The sequence below is a fragment of the Marmota monax genome, unplaced genomic scaffold, assembly GCF_021218885.2.
Source record: "Marmota monax isolate L192 unplaced genomic scaffold, Marmota_monax_Labrador192_F-V1.1 WCK01_AAM20220418_F8-fsc00106, whole genome shotgun sequence".
Lineage (NCBI taxonomy): Eukaryota > Metazoa > Chordata > Mammalia > Rodentia > Sciuridae > Marmota > Marmota monax.
The window spans coordinates 5,258,618-5,270,716 of NW_026695218.1; the positions used below are offsets into that span (position 1 = coordinate 5,258,618).

General features: G+C 42.1%; 1 protein-coding gene across 1 annotated transcript in view; it reads left to right on the plus strand.

Annotated features, from left to right (window-relative positions):
* Tacr1 (tachykinin receptor 1) overlaps positions 1-12,099 on the plus strand; it is a 155,063-nt gene that overhangs the window by 57,550 nt on the left and 85,414 nt on the right. The window lies entirely within an intron of this gene.

Genomic DNA, 12,099 nt, shown 5'->3' on the forward strand with positions numbered 1-12,099 from the left:
CCTGATCTCTCCAGTGCTTACCTCTGTGGCTCACTCTGTTTTCCCCCAGCTGAATGAGATGTTAGCTAGTATCTTGGCCATGTCTCAAGTAAAATTACAATTGAGGTTTTTATCTCTCCCCCAATGGAGCTTCTCAAATCCCTTATCTTCCACTCAACAGGAAGGAGATTACTTTGTTACCAGAATATTGAACACTGATGATTTACTTGTTTATATGTAGAGAAAAGAAAGCTCTGAAGTATTCCAGTTCCCATACAACAGTTCCCGATGCTCTGTGGAGGGACCCAGCGTGGCTTAAGCGCATAGAGAAAAACACTGCCTTACCCTGAGCAGGGAGGAAAGGACACCTAAACCCATGGATCAGACTAAGCTACTAGGTGCATATGATGCACGCAGGGAAACCATCAATGTGGATGCTCCTTTGCTGCTCTTCTTTTAGTAGAAAAATTACAGATGCTAATGTCAAATAGCCTGGGCTGCAATCCTATGGGATCCCTGGCCCCAGCCTCATAGACTTGTTCAGACACTTCTTCTGCTCTAATTCCACACTAGCAGTGTGACCCAGAGCAAATAACTTAATTTGCCTTGTGGTCTTACTTTCCTTTGGGGTGAAATATGAAAGATAGTACCCAGGTGATGGAGTGATTTATAGGCAATAAAAGACATAAAGAGTCTAGCATGATATGTAGACAACTCTATTTGTTAAGCATTCCATATTGAGTGCTTAAAAAATGTTGATTTTTGTCTTCCTTTCCTTTAGAAGACTAAATTAATGCCTTGACGTTTCGTGCAGGGATCAGTAAACTATAAACTGTGGCTAATGAGCCAAATCTGTACAGCCACGTGTTTCATAAATAAAGTGTTATTGAACGTTTGTGCATTTGCACACTGCTTGTGGCTGCTTCTGCTCTAATGGCACAGTGAAATGGTTGCAATAAATACCATATGATCCATGCAATAAAATATATATATATATATATATATATATATATATATATATATATATATTCACTGGGGCTGGGGTTGTGGCTCAAAAGTAGAGACTCACCTAGCATATGCAAGGTCCTGGGTTCGATCTTCAGCACCACATAAAAATAAATAAATAAAATAAAGGTATTGTGCCCAACTAAAACTAAAAAAAAAATAAAATAAAATATATTAAAAAAATATTCACTGGCCCTTAAGAGAAATTTTGCTCATCCCTGGGTTAGCAGAAGGTAGCTGGGTTTTAGAGAAATGGATTTTAATCTTCGCTCCAGTACTTATTAAGTGTGAGACATTGAACAAACTAAGTGAACTTTCTGAGCCTGAGTTTCTTCATCTATAAAATGAGAATAATCTTACCAGGCTCAAAGGGCTGGGTTGAGCATTAAGCAATAGAAAATATATAAAGGATCCTAGCACTCCTACCCCTTCCCTAGTGGAAATCTGAAAAGAAAACCAAAAATCATTATTTTTTTTTGTAAGAAAAGAAAAATCTTAGACATGATCTGCTGAAGTCTGGGAGCACCTAAAAAAAATTGTGATTTCTGAACCTCACCCCAGAAATTCTAACTGGGGAGGCCTGGAGAAGGGCAATGGCATCTACCTTGATTTATAGTTTCTTAGATGACTTCAATGACCAGCCTGGAGGTGGTGGTCAAATCCTCCCCAAACACATTTCAGGAGAAGCTAGTCATCAAGTGCAGAGACACTGTGGGCCCTGGGCCAGAGGAAGTCACAGTGGCATAGAGGACACCCCCAGCCTTCCCCCTGCTGGTCCCTCCCATAGGAGCAAGGAAACTTGGTAGATGCACAGTGATCTATGCAGAGGTATCCTCTGGACCCTTAGAAACCTTGTCCTTCCCACTGTCCTTCTTGAGTCCCTGAGCTCTAAGAACCCTGAGAACCTTGAGGACACAGGATACCAGGGACTATAGTTTATAACTGAATGTCATTCTTGCTTGCCTTTAGCCACTTGAGCCCTAGAGGTCATGAAGACTGGATGCAGAGGGTTTAAGGAAGCCCCAAAGCCCTCACGCACCCATCAGAATTCAGAGAACCAGAATAGACTCTTCCGCATGCCAATCTATCCCCTTTCTCCTGTTTTAAACCCATGCCAATGGCCATTCCCATTTCATTCTACCTGCTTGCTACCCTGGTGACAGGCTGCCTGGGGAGTTGTACTGATTTACAGCCAACAGACCTTGGGTACATTACTTAATCTCTTTGTGGCTCAGCTTCCTCAACTGTGAAATGTGGGTCATAATAGCATCTATCTCTTCAGATTGCTGGGAGGATTAAATGGGTTCACATACATAAAGCTCTTTAAATAATACCTGGCAGAGGTACTGTGGTCATTATCACATACCCTTTTCTCTCTCACTTCCTGTGTTCAAGTTCCTTAAGTGTGCTGGGCTTTCTCCCACCACGGGGCCTGTGAATATGCTGGTCCCACTCTTATCTGGAATCACTAGCCCCCCCCCCCAGGTTACTTTTTACCTATCAGATCCAACTCACCTTGGAGGTTTCAGCTCAAATGTCACCTCTTCAGAATCTTTCCCTGACCACCTCTTCCTCCCTACCTCCATTGTTCAGGCCACATTGTTACATGCTCTTATGGCCCTTCTTCTTCATAGCACTTACTGCATCTGCGATTGGACATTTATTTGTAGGTTTAGCTGAGATTCATCCATCAACCTCAGAAGAAAAGAGCTTCCTGACAGGAGGGCTGGTATTTATGATCTCTTCCTCTGTAGCCATGGCCTGTGTCACAGTGCTGGACTCTTAGCACTCAGTGAATATTCAAAGGCATGCTTGGGTTAGATGAGTCTCCAGGATACCATTCAGGATGAGTCAGGACCACAAAAGTGACCAGTGAGGACACCATCCCAAAACAGGCAGGTCTCCACCTTTTGACATGATTAGAGCCCAGCAGACGTTGGTTTATCATGGGATGAAGAAATTAGATCAGCTCATGGATCCATTAGAGCACAGCCATTCACCTGGGTGACTCCCCACTTGTCTGGGATGGACCCATTCAAATAGTCCCTCAATTTTGAGTCAAGAAAGCAGAATTTGGGGCTGGGGTTATGGCTCAGCGGTAGAGCGCTTGCCTAGCATGTGCAAGACTCTGGGTTCATTCCTCAGCACCACATAAATAAAATAAAGGTATTGTGTCCAAATACAACTAAAAAAATAAATATTAAAAAAAAGAAAGCAGAATTCCTCTTAGGGGCAAAGGACCATTTCAAAACTGTGGTCTATTTCTACTTGAATAGCCACATCTTGCTTGGAGTCAAGTTAGGTAACTTCAGTCAGGGTTAGAAGGCAAAAATTTCAATGAGTTTTTTTTTCAATCCCTAATGCTCCTGAAGTGGTGGTGTCACAGCATACAGTGCCAGCACGTAGGAGGTGGTTAAAATAAATAAGTGTTAGGAACAATGTAAAAATCTGTGGCCAAGTCATTTTCTGTCCTCTGTCTTTTCACTGGGGCTCTGAACCATAAAGAATTTTGCACTCCTCTTCCAAAGCAGTGAATTTGGAATTGGACAGAACAGAGAGGTGGCCCCATCTCTACTATTTAATTGCTGCACCCATGAGCCCACTTGGGTTTTCTCACATGTAGCCCAGGGATATGTGATGGTAAATATGTTCATCTTTGCTGATACACTTTGCTGCAGGTGTGCAGGGTCAGCATCATCTTATTCAACGAAGCTCTTACATTATCTTAGATATAAATGCATCCTGAGTAGCACTGCTGCATTCCCACCATGTTGAATTCAGCCCTACACCAAAATTCCCATTATGAAGAAAGGTGGTTAAGGTCTAGTAGCATGAAGAAAGTGAATGGGTATGAGGAAGATGAAGAGGCTTTGAACATCTCAAGCACTGAAGGATCCTAGGGCCTTAGGAGTCTCTGCACAACAGTGAATCACTAAGTCATGTTTCTCTCTTGGACCTAGAAGAGAAAGGGAATTGAGGGGGGCACCATGTGTCAGCCCTCGACCTAAATGACGAGGATTTTGTTTATAGAAATTCTACTAAAAACACAGGAATTTTAAATAACTTATAGGAGTGGACTAAAATAAGCTGTTATTAGAAAAATCAGGCTTTCCATGAAGCTCATTAGAGATCTGGGATGTGGTATTTGAAATTCTAAGATTGTCAAAGACATGCAGATGCTGGTTTTGCTCAAAAGCCAGTGGCCACAGAGGGAACTGGTGTCCCTCCAAATATTGAGGGTGATATAAGGAATTGGTATCCAGGCAGGGACCCGAGCTCACCACCTGGGTGCAGGACAGCAGGCTTACCTCCTCCTCTGGGTGCAGGTGTCCAGCTACCACTTAAAATCACACATTTGGTACAAGCTCACCCTTTCAACTCAGCCATGCTCCAAATCACTGTCTCTCACAACAGAGCTGTATTCCTTCCTGACTCTGTGTGCAGCCTCTCTGGATCTAGCCTGAGTTCATCATTCTCATAGGACCTTACAAAAACAAGAAATGAGCCCACGTGTACCTTAGTTATAATGCTTCAGGCTTAAGCAGCTTGAGTTCTGGCTTCCAAGGTATAGTGGGCCATGTTTTGACTTCATAAGAAGGGTTCACAAGTTGCCAACCTACAATAGCTGAATCCTTAGCATCTGTCTCCTCTTTCTCCCAATAAGCTAAGGCCATAGTTTATGGCTCTTTTCCTTAACATACCCACTTACAAATGCCAAATTCTGTTGTTACTTAGGATTCAGATCAGCTGAGAGTAGTCTATCACATAAATAATCCCAGTGTGAGATAGGTCAGCTGGCACTCTAAGTATGCCAGAGACATGAATTGCTAGGCTTATCTGAAAGACAGGTATGGCATTTCTATGAAACTACCAGAAACATGGGTTGCTGTTATGGTTTAGAAATGAGGTGTCCCCCCCGTGCCCTGAAAGCTCCTGTGAGATACAATGCAATTAAAGGTGAAATATTTGGGCTATGAGGGCTTTAGCCTAATCAGTGCATTAATCCACTTGAATGAATTAACTGGATGGTAACTGTAGGTAGGGAGGGTGTGGCTGGTGGAGGTGGGTCATTGGGAGCATGCCTTTGTGGTATATATTTGTCCATGGTGAGAGGAGTCTCTCTCTGCTTCCTGGTATCATGTTCTGAATTGCCTTCCTCTACCACACCCTTCTGCCTTGATGTTCTGCCTCACCTCAGGTGCAGAGCGAATGGAGTCAGCCATCTCTGGGCAAAACAATGAGCCAAATAAACTTTTCCTCCTCTAAAATTGTTCTCGTCAGGTCTTTTGGTCATAGTGGCAAAAAAAAAGCTGACTAAAATAGCTCCTTGGAACTTTCTTCCCCCCACCCTCACCCCACATATGGCTTCTATTCTCAGGCCACTTCATGGTACAAAATGACTGCAGAGGTTCAAGTCATTGCACCCGTGTTGTAGGCAGCAAAACAGAAGAAGGGAGAAGAAAGAAAGTTGCTTCTCCTGAAACTTATACAATCTTTCATTTATATCTCTTGGGCCAGAAGTTACATGACTCAAATTAGGGTTTGTTACTGAGAAAGAAGGGAAGAATGAAGATCTGAAGTAGACTACCAGCTGACTGTGCTCCAGATAATGATTAGATACTAAGGGTAATACACAATTGTGGAGATTTCTAACATGAAATCACCACAATCAGAGAATCTGAGGGAGGCATTGTTTTCCCAGAGCAGAGGCAGATGGTTGCTTAGCCCATTGGGTACTTGGGAGAAGCCTATTGGGTGCATAAGTAGACATGTAGATGAGATTTGACAGGAAAGTCACATGAAGGCAGGTGAGACATCACAGCATCGCTATTCCAGGTGTGTTACTAGACTCCTCCATCCCCTTCCTGGGGCCCATCCCATCTCTCATTTCACATCATTCCCAGCCCTCCCATACCCATGGAACCTGTTAGAAGTAAGGGTAAAACAAAGGAAAAGGCTTACAATGGAGAAACAATTTTCTGCTCATTAATTGATATCTGAAAATGATTGCTTCATGCTGACCCCACCATGTTGAAAGAAAAGCCTTATCAAATCAGTTGAGTGATTTGAGTGATCCTGCTTCAATCCCAGGGGAGGCACCTCCTGGGTGACAGGGCCCCAGCGAGATCCCAGGAGCCACTTGGAATGTGAACCACCTGGCCCCTTTTAAGACAATAGCTCCTGAAGTGGCTCACGGCCATCTCTGTCAGTGAGGCCTTTCACCCCGGGGAACTTGCAACCGCTCAGAGTAAACAGTCAAAAGAGAAAAGAGAGAGAGAGAAAATATTGAGAAGAGAGGCCTCAAAGCTGGCCGGGTGGCCATGAAACAGAAACACAGCCACTGAAGCTGTTCAAACAAATGCCTTTAATCTGTTTGTGACACCTGTCGCTAAGACACGGAAAAAGGCGGCGGAAGGTCAGAGCCCTTCCAAACACAGTGGGAGAGAGAGAGTCCTTTCATGAACACCCCTCCGGAGGCATTATAAAGCTGGGTACCCAGCATCATCTTTTCTGTGTGCACTGATGCTTATCAGTAAAAATCCCATCTTGGTGAATTTCATTGGTCTTCCATGTTGCTTTTTGTGGTAAGAGAAGTTGGTGCTAATGAGTTTGTGGCCACAAATTACTTTCCTGATCACCTAAATCTGGGCATGATATGGAGCTGCCAGCATTCCTCTGAAGTGAGTGTTCACGGCCCACAGAAGGACCCAGCTCTGCCCCTCCTGTTTCCATGGGACCCCTGCAGCGCCATTACTGGTGGCCTAGTCCAGAGGGAGGGCTCATGGCTGAATGGACCCAGGAGGAGTTGCACTCTTCCTCCTTTACCCAAGAAGGTTCAGGTGGCCACAACTAGTGAGAAGGAGTATCAGACCATTTCCTCCCCTCTGTGTCTGCTCTGTCTTCTTGATGGGACAAGTGCTTTCCTCCCCCTGGATGATCCTCACATTCATAGTCTGGGTGCTTCATCCTCTGGCAGAAGCTGCCCTAGAAGATAGAGGGGGTAGGGAGCAGGAGAGGGGAATCTGACTCCTCCACAGGGAAGATGAACCTTGGGGTCCCCCTGCAAGGAGAGGACTCACTCCAGTGTGTAGCTGGCTGGTGTGGGTGACCCCTTTACTAGCTTCGACACCAGGTTTCAAGCAATTATCATGTGTAAATGCCTCACTGGAATGAGCAGATGGGGACTGGAGATGAATAACATCTCTTTAACTTATTTTTTCCCCATGAAATACTATTTAAGTTGTAAATCGGGTACTTCCATCTTTGACAGTAGTTATTAAGCTGACGCCACTGCTCACTGGCCTTTGGCTGTTTTGAGTATCTTTGGGCGCCTGGCCCTGGATCCCATCAGTCGCACTGATATTTTAAGCGTCTGGTGCCTTGCGTAGCCTGGGTTTAAACTAAGCACTGAGTCTCAGGGAAGAGACCACATGGCCCTGGACATATGAGCTATAAAGAGACAAAGGGAAGATGAACGTGTGTTGTGCACCCATTATGCACCAGACATCATCTGTTCCCTTGATGGGTATTATCTCATTCAACCATCAGTGCCCAGTAAATATTATCAAGCCTCATTTCAGAAGGAGAAAACTGAGATTCTGAGCCATCACTTTAAGAGAAATTAAGTAGCTGGAAAGCAGTATATAAGAGCAATAGGGAGAAAGAAAAATGACCTCTTCTGGGAGCCTCAGGAAAGGAGGAATGTGATAACTTAGGCAGCATCTCCACTGCCTGGGGATCCAGCCTAAGGAAGCCCTATATCACCAGCAGGACAGGTCACAGGGTGGTCTGTAAACACAGGTCTGAGGAATGTGTACTTTCTGCAAAATGTGTTTCCTTCTTTGGGGCTCTCACTCTATGTTTGGCAGCCCTGGACCCAGCACCTCTCATATGCTGCTTTGAAAATAAGCATCCTCCCTGAGCACTTCACCAGCAGAGACCCACAGGGTCTTGTCCTTCCTCACCTGCCCTCTATCCTTGTTTCTTCCTCATCATTTGCAGGAGGCAAACTCAGAAGCTGACATCTCTGCCTACTGCTTCCTAGAAGGAAGGGGTTATAAAGTCAATCAACTGGCAGTTACTGGGAGCTATCTTGTGCCTAGTCGGGTGTCATGGAGATTCTGAGGATTTGAGATGCAGTTCTGACTCCTGATAGGCCAGACTCTACTTTCTGATTGATGCTCTTGAAATTAGCAAAAAAAAAAAAAAAAAAAAAAAATCGCTGAGTAAGATACCACACATGCACACACACACACACACACAAGAACCTTCTTCAATGCGTTCATTATCTTGTGAATAAGTAGAAGTTTATATATTGGATCTGAAATGTCCCCCAAAGTCTCATGTATTGAAGGTGAAATCTCTAAGGGAGCAAAGTTCATATGTGGGGCTTTTAGGAAATAATTGGATCATGAGGGCTCTAATCTCATTAATGGTTCATCCATTTGATGGATTAATAATTTGAATGGACTACCAGAAGTGGTGGAAGCTATAAGTAAATGAGGCCTGGTTGGAGGAAGTGGGTCACTGGGGGCTTATCCTCAGGGTGTGTAGCTTCTCCCCGGTTCCTCCTTTTTTCTGCCTCCAGTCTACCCTGAGCTGAGAAGCTCACATCTCCCATGCCCTTCCACCATGATGCTTCTGCCTTGAAGCCAGTCAACCATGGACTGAAACCTCTGAAGCTACAAGCCTAAATAAACTACCCTCCTTTAAGTTGCTATTATCAGATGTTTGTGCCACAGTGATGAAAAAACTAGCTAAAAATAGTAGGAAACACTAAGATCAAATTTTAAATGAAGGCAGGAATTCTAAGTTTTGGACAGAACAGCGAGGCTATTTTTTTTCTCTTGAGAGCTTTAACCTGATCTTGCATATAGAGTGTGGGGACAAGGGACAAAGCCTAGGACTTTCCAAGGTGGGTTGTTGGGAACCAAAGGGCTGTACCCTCAGTCTAAGAAAGAATTAGAAATAAATGTCTGTCCTGCCAAGGACAACAAGAAAAATTATCCATCTATAAACTTGGTGCTAAGTTGATAGGAATACTCTCCTGAGAGTTTGTAATGGAAAAGGGATCCTTGTATGAGCATATAGGCCAAATGTGTTGGAAAACAAACAAATCAAAATTATAAAAATAAAAGATAATGACAGTTGAAATGGAAAACTCAGTCTAACAGCACGTCAGATGTGCCAAAGAAAGAATCTGTGAACTGGAAAATTAATCCAAAAAAAAATTATCCAGAATGCAGAGATACAAAAGGTTAGATCTATAAGACAAAACCTAGGGTACAAAACTAAGTTGTTTTAGTAGATAGGTTGTCTCTGTGTTTCTTTTTTAAAGATTTTACCACATTTAAATACTGCAAAATTGTGGGGTTTTCTCAATTTCATGCCACTCTATTCTGAAACAGAACATAAATTATTTTCCAAAAAACGAGATCCTTTGAAAGATTCTTCTCACTAATCAAAATATTCCTAAAATCAAGTTAAGAACTTCAAACTTGTGCCTGTAATCTCAGCAGCTTAGGAGGCTGAAGCAGGAGGATTGCAAGTTCAAACCAGCCTCAACAATTTAGCAAGACCCTAAGCAACTTAGAAAGATCCTGTCTCAAGATAAAAAATAAAAAGGGCTGGGGATGTGGCTCAGTGGTTGAGTACCTCTGGATTAAATCCCCAGTATCCACCCCGCTACCACCAAAAAAAAAAACTTCAAAATTAAATAGTAATGCTTTTTTGTTTGTCATATTTATATCCAAAACTTACAATTTGTTAAGAGCATCCGAAATCAAAATCTGGGGGTACTTTATTAAAAATATTTTAACTAAAGATTTTCAACTAATTTTAAACAAATGCAACCAAAGCAGAGAATTTATTTATGGGGGTGGAGGGGGGAAACAGTAGTACTATTACTAGAGTTAATTAACAAAACAGTTTGTCAAAGTTTCAAACACTTCTAAAATCTTACTAAAGCAGACTTTTATATTCATCAAATAAAAATAAATCACCAAAAAATAAATTAGTTATCCTACACTTATAAAATGTTATAAATTTCAATGACTATTGTTTCTATTTCAGTTGATAAAATATAACAGCTTGTTTGGACACAGTCAAAATTATGTGTATCATTCTATTCCAAGTAATTTCTGTTTCATGGGTTTCTTAATTTAGTAAAAATATTGTTTTTATCACATTGTGTTTGTATGAGTAGCAAAACAATTTATCTTCATCATTGAAGTTTGAAACAAATTTATGATACAATGTCAGCTGTTTCACCTTCCAAAAACTTTGAATCTGTGAATTAACAGGATTAAAAAAGAATTGAGCCATTATTGAAATGAACTATTTGAAAAATCTGATGACATTGATGTAAAATTAGAATCATTTAGCTGTTTGCCAAGTTCTTCTGTTCTGCTAACCGAGCCAACATATTAATAGCTATCACTTGACCTTTTGTATATGCACAAGAAAAATTGGAACTGAAAATTACTAAAATTAGTTATTTAATCTAAATGAAAAGCCATGCTTCCCAGATAAGATGGGCAAATGTTTCCTTTTCCCCACATCTATCAATGTCGTTGGTCACAGTTGTGTTAAAATAACTACTAACTTTTTCACATCATTGTAATGCTTTTTCAACAGATTAGAATCTCTTAGTTTTCACATGTTCAGTGATAGCATTTTGGCCCCAGAGAAGGTAAATGTCTAAAACCACTTTGTGCAAGTTACACATTCATCAGCAACTTTCATGGAGAGCAGAAATCCAGTACTTAATTATTTCATCAAGTATGTTCTTTTGTGTGTGTGTGTGTGTGTGTGTGTGTGTGTGAGAGAGAGAGAGAGAGAGAGAGAGAGAGAGCGAGAGAGAGGGAGAAAGAGACCAGGGATTAAACTCAGGGGCACTCAACCACTGAGCTACATCCCCAGCCCTATTTTTTATTTTATTTAGAGACAGAGTTTCACTGAGTTGCTTAGCGCCTCACTTTTGCTGAGGTTGACTTTGAACTCATGATCCTCCTGCCTCAGCCTTCCAAGCTGCTAGGATTACATGTGTGCATTACCATACCTGGCAAGCATGTGGTTTTGCTCACCTATAATTTACTGCTATCAAAGGATTATTTAACTCAAAAAGTACCATCAATCAATCAATCAATAGTTATATGGTTACACTATATAATAAAAAACAAAATCACTGTAACAAGGGGCACAGATAACTACACTGTCTGCAGCAGGATCACTCAGCATCTCTCCAACTCCCTCCACTACTGGTGATTTTCCAGACTTTGCATTGACCATGCTGCCTCCTTATCTGGGGACCTGGGGCATTTCAAGGCTGCAAGGCCCAGAGCACAGCAACAGCACATAGTAAGTCCCACCACTGTTCAAGTCCAAGTTCAGGACATTTGATCAGTGATTGTCCCACCTGGTAGGCCTGAGTGGGAGATGCCATCAGGCCTGGAATTAAAGTGGGGCAAGTGAGCCCTTGGGGGTAAATTTAAGAGAGCACACACACACACACACACACAAATCAGCAATCAAAGCAAATCATGTTTTAATAAGATAATTTAAAATCTCAAAATGAATGCAAAAACTAATGAGTAAAACATCAAAATTTTAATAAAAGAGATGATCCAGTTCTGCATTTGCACACCCTTGACTGTGAATGGCTCACTGGTCTTACCCTAATTCCAACCCACAGATTCTGCCTTTATGGGCCCAATAAAGGAGATTTGTGGGTGAAGAGGGCCACCTAAGCAAGGAGGAAACAGGAACATGCGTTTCTCCAGAACCTTCTCCTACCCCCTCTACCCTTTTGTCCACCTGCCTCTGCTTCAAGTTTTCTGCTGCCAAGATTAAAAATCAAGTTTCAGATTGTCCAATAAAACATGCCTATCACTCAGAGGGAGGGGATGGCAGAGAATTGGGGACACTCTAAATATAACTTTGTGTGACAGCAGCAGTTTCCATATAGCCTGCCAGGACCAATGAAATGAATATTTCAGCCTACAAGAAATGCACCTTTGGTGTTGTTCACAAAAACTTCAAAACTGATTGGAAGAGAACATTACCTAAATGAATATCATGGCTATAGTGCATAAGATGAAAACTCAGTGCTCTATC